The 8,418-nt window shown below is 44.6% G+C and overlaps 1 protein-coding gene across 1 annotated transcript in view; it reads right to left on the minus strand.

The window, feature by feature from the left end:
• Window positions 1-7,145, minus strand: part of Gfod2 (glucose-fructose oxidoreductase domain containing 2) — a 41,645-nt gene extending 34,500 nt beyond the window's left edge. Inside the window, exon 1 of the mRNA XM_021220440.1 lies at window positions 6,967-7,145. The gene's annotated coding sequence lies outside the window, so the exon portion shown is untranslated. The remainder of the gene's footprint in view (window positions 1-6,966) is intronic.
• Window positions 7,146-8,418: the final 1,273 nt, after the last annotated feature.

Genomic DNA, 8,418 nt, shown 5'->3' on the forward strand with positions numbered 1-8,418 from the left:
CTCGAACTCAGAAATCCGCCTGCCTCTGCCTCCCGAGTGCTGGGATTAAAGGCCTGTGCCACCAGGCCCGGCGGAGATGAATTTTTTATTGCCATGCCACCCTTTTCTCTTTTGTTGCTGTGAAACAAAGGGGCCAGATGTAAAATACAGGTTATATACAGGATGTGCCTAGCTGAAAATACTAATTCACTTAAGGATTTAGTCTTGTCCACTACTGAGACTACACATTCCTTCAGGACAAAAATTGTGTTCTCAGTATCAAGCAGATCCTAAGTCCTTGAAAATTACAGATAGATTAAATTCCTTTATAATCTGGTACTTAAATATTCTCTGGATAGCAATCGATATATTAGGGATATTAAGCATTGAGAGAAAGATAAACTAAAATAAAGAGCATGTGTGCTGACTTGTTCTATGGGAACTGACACAGGCTTAAAAGATGTGAACCTTAACTGAGAAAACACTCCTTCTTAAGATCAGGTTGTAGGCAAGCCTGTAGGGCATTTTCTTATTTAGTGACTCATGTGGGAGGATCCAGTCCACTGTGGTGGTCCTGGGTTCTATAAAAAAGCAGGCTGAGCAAGCCAGTAAGCAGCACCCCTCCATGGCCTCTGCATCAGCTTCCTCTCCAGGTTCCTGTCCTGTTTGAGGTCCTCTCCTAACTGCCTTCCATTGTGAACAGTGATGTGGAAGTGTAAGGCAGATAAATCCTGTCCTCCACAAGTTGTTTTGGAGACAGTGTTTCATCACAGCAATAGTGACCCTAAGACAGCAGGATAGAGGTCAAGCCCAGCAAGAGGGCTCAGTGGGTAAACCAGAGCTTGCTATACTAATGCCGGATGACCTGAGTTCATAGAGCCCATATAAAGGTAGAAGGAGAGAGCTGACTCCAAAAAGCTGTCTCTGACTTCCACATGCGTGTGCCCATACAGGAACATCACACACACACACACACACCACCTCTAAATGTTTAAATCCAACAAATTATTTTGAAAGTAACATCCTATAAGGAGATAATAAATTATTTACTCCACTGCCCTCATACACAAGCTGGGTTTCCTGAACACTCCACACAGGAATATAAGTGCACACTGAAAAGAAACAGGGAGTAATGCCGGGAGTGGTGGCGCACGCCTTTAATCCCAGTACTCGGGAGGCAGATGCAGGCGGATTTCTGAGTTCTAGGCCAGCCTGGTCTACAAAGTGAGTTCCAGGACAGCCAGGGCTACACAGAGAAACCCTGCCTCGAAAAACAAACAAACAAACAAGAAAGAAAGAAAGAAAGAAAGAAAGAAAGAAAGAAAGAAAGAAAGAAAGAAAGAAAGAGTATGTTTAACCCCTTCTCTCTGACAACCACAGGATACCTAAGCAGGTTAGTTGTACCAACACATTGGCTCAGCTATGCCCAAAAGGGCTTCCCTCAAAGATAGTCATTTCCTAGCAAGTGCCACCACGGGGCTGCAGAAACCACTAAGCACTCTGCTTTGCAATGCAATCTACCACTAAGAACCAATATAGTTCGTAGGTAAAGCACTTGCCTGGTATGTACAATGTTCAGTAACCAAAGGACGAAACCCCAAACATAAGATCTGAGCTGTGTGGTTGGTGCCACACAGAGAGGTCTACAAAGTGAGTTCCAGAAAAGCCAAGGATGTTATAAAAAACCAAAGAAAGGGCTGGAGATGGCTCAGTGGTTAATAGCTATTCTTCCAGAGGTCCTGAGTTCAATTCCCAGCAACCACATGGTGGCTCACAACCATCTGTAATGAGATCTGATGCCCTCTTCTGGTGTGTCTGAAGACAGCAACAGTACACTCACAAATCTTTAAAAATAAATAAATAAATAAATAAATAAATAAGGAACTTTTAAAAATAGTATGGGGGAAGGGAGGCTGGAGAGATGGCTCAGTGGTTAAAAGCACTGACTGCTCTTCCGAAGGTCCTGAGTTCAAATCCCAACAACCACATGATGGCTCACGACCATCTATACAGCTACGGTGTACTCATATACATAAAATAAATCTTAAAAAAATAGTATGGGGAAGTCTTTGACTTTTTTTCTCAATATCTCTTCACTTTCATAACTTCGATAGTCTTATTTTTTCTTTTTCAATGGTACTGGGATTTGAACCCAGGATATATGCACACTAGGCAGGAGCTCTGTCTCTAAACATTGCAGACCTTTTCCACTTTTATTTTTGATACCGGGTCTTGCTAAAGTCCAGGCTGGCTCTGAACTCACTGTGTAGCCCCTACAGCCTTGACTTTGTAACTCTCTTGCCTCAGTCTTCCACTTGGGATTATAGCCTCTCACATACCTGCTCTGTTCTTTTATTCACATTTAAAAAAAAAATATACAAGAAATCGAGGGGACTGGGCATACACTTCAGTGGTAGTACACTTGCCCCGCATGCCTGACGCCCTAGGCACAATGCCCAGCACAAGAAAACAATTAAATGAAATAAGACATGACATATAAATCTTTAAAAGTTTGACTTTTTCACCTTCAAATATAAACTGCTTTCCTTTACTGTAGGGCTTCACACATGTGCAGAAGAAAACTCTACTACTGAGGCACATGCCCCGGCTCCTAGACAAAGCCTTATTATACTACAAATTCTCAACACTGAAATCTCTGATCCCATTTTTCTCCTAAGTGCTTTCTCGATCCATCTGTGGCTCTACCTAAGGATCACCCCCTTATGAATTTGCACAGGTGAATTTCCAAGCACTAGAAAAGGCAAAAAGGGGGCTGGTGAGATGGCTCAGTGGGTAAGAGCACCCGACTGCTCTTTCAAAGGTGCAGCGTTCAAATCCCAGCAACCACATGGTGGCTCACAACCATCCTTAACAAAATCTGACTCCCTCTTCTGGAGTGTCTGAAGACAGCTACAGTGTACTTACATATAATAAAATAAAAATAAAAATAAAAAAAAAGAAAGAAAGAAAAGGAAAAAAGGCCATTTCCCATGTCCAATGAGTGGTGTCTGGTTCCCGTTTTCTTTTTCTTTTTTTTCCCCTCTTTCTTTTCTCTCTCACTCCCTCTCTCCCCCACCCCCCTCTTTCCCCACTATGCAGCTCTGGCTATCCTAGAACTCAGGAATATCCACCTGCCTCTGCTTCCCAAAACACTGGGATTAAAGGCGTGAGATTAAAAGACAGGCCTGGCTCATTCCTATTTTATAAACAACTCACCCCTGTATCACAGATTCATTTTACCAGATGGCACCAAATGCCTTTTTTTACTTCTCATATAGAGAAACCAGAAAGTGAGTTCAGTGAAAGTCCATCTGTTAGCATTACTGGTTTATCTGGGAAGGGTTCCTTGCAGTTGACCTGTCAAACACTAGTGATTACTTTATTGCAGGTCAGGCCTGATAGCTGCCCTCACTTACCCTGAAAATAGAGTGGGTGCTAAGCAATCATTTGTCAAAGGTTTCATTGTCATAGTAACTTAGAAACACCTGGACAGTTTCCTATAAGTGCACATTCCTCTGAAAAAAGTGTCTAGTTGTAGAACTCAGGGGAAAAAAAATGCACACAAACCTCTGAAGCACAGTGCAGCCACATCTAAGCAGAACATAGCCCAACAATGTCTTGATAGTTAAGAATACTTATTGCTATGGCAAATCACCTAGGTTCAGTTCCCAGCACTGACATAGCAACTCATAGCCATCTATAACCCCAGTACCAGATCTGACACCTTCTTCTGGCCTCCATGGGCACCAGGCACACATACATGTAGGCAAACACACACACACACACACACACACACACCTTTTAAAAAATGTTATTTTGCAAAGTTTGCAACTGTTGAGCCATCTCTCTAGCTCCAAAATTTTAAAATTTTTATATGTGTAGGTGTTTTGCCTACATGAACATCTGTGCTATGTGTGTGCACCCATGGGGGCCAGAAGAGGATGTTAGATTCCCTAGACCTATATTACAAGTGGTTGTGAGCTGCCATGTGGGCGCTGGGAATCAGACCTGGGTCCTCCTGAAGAGCAGCCAGCCGTCTTAACCAAGGAGCCATTTCTCTAGCCTTCCAAAATAGATCTTTTTAAAAAACTCATACTTGGGGCTGGAGCCATGGCTCAGCAGGTGAGAGCATTTGTTATTCCCTGAACTATCCATAAATCCGATTCCAGGGGTTCTGAAACTCTCTTTGGTGTACAACGGTACCAGGCATGCTCCTGCATGCAAAATTTAAAACAAAACAAAATAAAATCTTACTTAGCTATGAGGCAGGAGGATAGCTAAAAAATTCCAGGCTGACTTGGGCCACAGTGTGAGATCCTGGTTCAAAAAATCATGTGTGTATGTTTTCACTGAGACTGGTTCTTAAACATGTATGTAATTCTGTCTGTCCCAGAACTTTGAACTTATAAAGATCTGTCTGCCTCTTACTCCCGAGTGCTGCGATTAAAGGTGTTTGCCACCATGCCTGGCTGCATTTTTTTTTTTTTAAAGACAAAACCTCACTCTGAGATATATGTTACTACAGAAATCACATATCTGAATTTTCTAGGGTTTTATTGATGTTGGTTGCTTGTTTTTTCTTTTTTATTCCCGGTTTTTACACAAAGATCAGGCTGGCCTCAAACTTTCAGGAATCTTCTTTCCTCTGGCTCTTGAACGCTAGGATTGCAGGCATTCGCTACCTCCTGGCCTTTGTACATTTTATTTACTTTAAAGTTTTTTGTTTCAGATTTATTTTAAGTTGTGAGTGTTCTCTCTCTCTCTCTCTCTCTCTCTCTCTCTCTCTCTCTCTCTCTCTCTCTCTCTGTGTGTGTGTGTGTGTGTGTGTGTGTGTGTAGCGCATAGAGGCCTGGTGTCTTAGGAGGCCAGAAGGGAATGCCAGACTCTCTGGAATTAAATTTATGGGTGGGGAGCCCCACATGAGGACAGGGAAATCGGCCTTTCCTGTGCAAGAACATCAAGTGTTCTTAACCACGCGCCATCTCTCTACACGCACCCTTCTTTGTGTTTTGAGACTGGCCCAGAACTTACCATCTTCTTGCTTTCACATCCTGAGTGCTAGGATTATAGACATTTATCAGCCTCACCCAACTTGAATTTCTTTACACACACACACACACACACACACACACACACACACAGAAGCCACAGAAGTGGCTGGTCAGGTAAAAGTACCTGCTGCCAGCCTGACACCCAAGTTTTAGCCTCAGGATCCTCATGGTAAGTCTAGATGTCCCCGTCCTCCATATTCATACACACAAAATAAATAAGTTGCTAAAAAAAAACTATTTTTAATGGAAGATTACAGATATAGATCAATTAATACGGTGCATGCCTAGCACACACAAGTCCCTGGGTTCAGTTCCCAGTGCCTTAAAAAAACGAGACATGGTAGTACACTCTCAGCACTTGGAAGGCAGAGGCAGGAGGGTCAGAAGTTCAGGGTCATCTTTAGTTACACAGTGAGTTTGAAGACAAATCTCAATAAATAAATTGAATAATTAAAGGATTAGACCCAGACCAATAATTTCATAGGAAAAGTGAGACAACACATAGTAAGAGTACATTCCTTACAACAGAAGTTTTATCTATAAAATACAGACTCTACTAAAAGAATTGCCTACAAAAATCTCCACTTCTTGGCTCCAAAACCTGTTTTCAATTCATAGCCCTAAAGAGTTAATTTTCTCGATTTTCTGTAAAATGGGTGTCCTGCAGCTCTTGTGTTCTCTGGTGTAGTTTTCAGAAGGAAGTGCATTTCCTTATCACAAACAAATCTAGCTTCCCCTACTCAAAGACAATCATCTTCTCCTTACCACTTCATATCGTAATAACGCTGTGCCTTCTTCTAGTTTAAGGGCCGTTTCTTTCAACTGAATGGTCTTCCATTAAGAAGTCTTTGTGAATCGGGCAGTGGTGGCACACGCCTTATGCCTTTAATCCCAGCACTTGGGAGGCAGAGGCAGGCAGATTTCTGAGTTCGAGGCTAGCCTGGTCTACAGAATGAGTTCTAGGACAGCCAGGGCTACACAGAGAAACCCTGTCTCGAGATTAAAAAAAAAAGAAGAAGTCTTTGTGGCCACAGATCATAAAGTTAGTGCTGTGGCTGGTTTTCATTTCTTCCTCTGTCCTTAGCACGATACTGGGAACAAGGAACATAAACGTAAGATAACTTCCTTGCTGTCAACCCAATGCAATTTTATTCCTTTACGTTTCCGTCCTGTTCTTTAGATTCTGAGCCAGTCTGGAAAGCAAACTGTCCCCATGCCCATTCACCAATGCCCATCTCTCCAGGCATGTCTTTCCTCACCAGGCTGTAATAAAGCCCTGACAGGAACACCTCATCTCATCTTTTGTTTCCACAAGTTCATCCGTTTGTTTTTTGTTTTTTTTTTTTCCTGAGCTACAAAAGTAGGCCATGGCCAACCAGGACTCGGCGCTCAGGGCTGGCAGGGTAAAGCAAATGCTTCTAGGATGTTCCTTTTTCAAGCTTTTACCTGAACACCAATTTCTTACATACTTTCTGCCTCAAGTGCAATTTCATTTTTCAAGAGCATGAACTAGCTAGTAAGTCGAAGAGTCCTTTGTCTGAAGTGTCCACACCTCACAAATCCTCATCCACAAAGCGCCCATCTCCACTCAGGTAATGGGGTGGTCTGCTCTGCAATGGGCGGGGTAGCCTAGGGTTTCACATCTTTATGGGGATGAGTTAGGTTCAAGCAAGATCCTACAGGATCCAAAATTCTGCGTCCGAATGTGCAGGTCCGATCTCAGAGGTGGAGAAAAAGAACCTCGGAGCGACCTCGTACTCAATGCCGTGCACACACTGGCATTTAGCACAGCCCCCCCACCCCCCATCCAGCCAGGGCCCCCACGTATACTCGCTTCCAACCTCCGGAGCCGGGCGGCGGCAGAGGCCGGGCCAGCGCCCGCTCCCGGCCGCGCCATGCCCTCCTTCACCCTCACCCGCCGCCGGCTGCCTCTCACCTGGCATGCTGGCATCGCCCGCCCAGAGCTGCACGCGAGACCATGGATCGGGACCGGTTTCCGAGGCCGTCCGCCTGCCCTGAGGGAGGCTAGTGCGGATGCGCGCGCGCCGGAATCCAGAGCACCGATACCGGGAACACGCCGCCTGGTTTCTAAGGAACAGGGGTCTCTGGTACGGAGGGGCGGGGCGGCAGGAGGACAGCGCATGCTCTGTGACGGGGGGGAGGTGGACCCCGCGGGAGGCGGGGCCGGGATGAAGAGGTGCGCATGCGCGCGCCTTGGGGGTGGTGGTGCTTGGGAAACCTTCAGGGAGCCTGTTGCTTGCTGTCAAGTTTTCGGTGGTGGATGTATTGATGCTAGGGTGCTTCCAGCTTCGGAAGGCGTTCTCAGATTTGCCAACCGGCGTCAAGAATGTGGATGCTTTAGAGTGTTTTCCTGGAATGAAGGAAGGTCTCGACAACGACCTATGTTTGTAGAAGCACAGGTATCTCCAACTGGTCGGATTTCTTGACAGGAAAGACTGGCTTTCGTATTTGCTCAGGTGTCTGGTCTTTCTCTGGGTGTTCTCTAGTTGTTCCCTGACTGTCTTTCTCTTTTAGGCTGTGATCGAAAGTTCCCCTGACCTCCTTATGGAGCCTGTGTTCTCCCAAGGAAATACATCTTGTAATGAGGTTAGCCTTAGTTTTACAGTGAAGCCGGTTGACTTTAGTGTGAAATTGGCTCTGTATAATGTGACTTTTTTTTTTTTTTTTTTTTTTTGTATGTGTGTGTGGGAAGACTCTTGGTTACTTCTTAGTTGCAAAAAGGGAGGCTCCCGGTCCTCATCCCACAGCAGGCTGGAGAGATAGAATATGTCTGCTGACCTGAGATGGGTTCTGTGACCCTTTATCAGTTGTAGGACTTGCCACCATTACCACTTTGTCTCTACCCCTGGCAACTTCCAGAGTGAAACAATATCTTAACTTTGAATCCTCTTCTTCAAATGGGCCTTTGTCTCCTGCCCATTGGAGACAAAGGATCAGAGTTAAAAATAAAAAGTGGATGTGCTGGGCTGGAGAACTGGCTCAGCGGTTAAGAGCATTGAATGTTCTCAGGGTTCAGTTCTCAGCAACCATATGGTGGCCCACAGCCATGTGTAATGGAATCTGATGCCCTCCCTCTTCTGGTGTGTGTCTGAAGACAGCTAAAATGTACTTGTATAAATAAAAATAATTTTTTAAGAAAGTAGATGTACTTTTTATTTCTTGATCATGGTAATTCTTAGATCGAGGTTTTTCAGCAGGGATACTACTGTCATTTGAAGCATGATAGTTTTTGGTTGGGCAGACCCGTTTGCTATAGGATGCTTAACAGTATCCTTGGGCTGGTGAGATGGCTCAGTGGGTAAGAGCACCCGACTGCTCTTCCGAAGGTCCAGAGTTCAAATCCCAGCAACCACATGGTGGCTCACAA

The sequence above is a fragment of the Mus pahari genome, chromosome 20 (genome assembly GCF_900095145.1).
Source record: "Mus pahari chromosome 20, PAHARI_EIJ_v1.1, whole genome shotgun sequence".
In the NCBI taxonomy this organism is placed as follows: domain Eukaryota; kingdom Metazoa; phylum Chordata; class Mammalia; order Rodentia; family Muridae; genus Mus; species Mus pahari.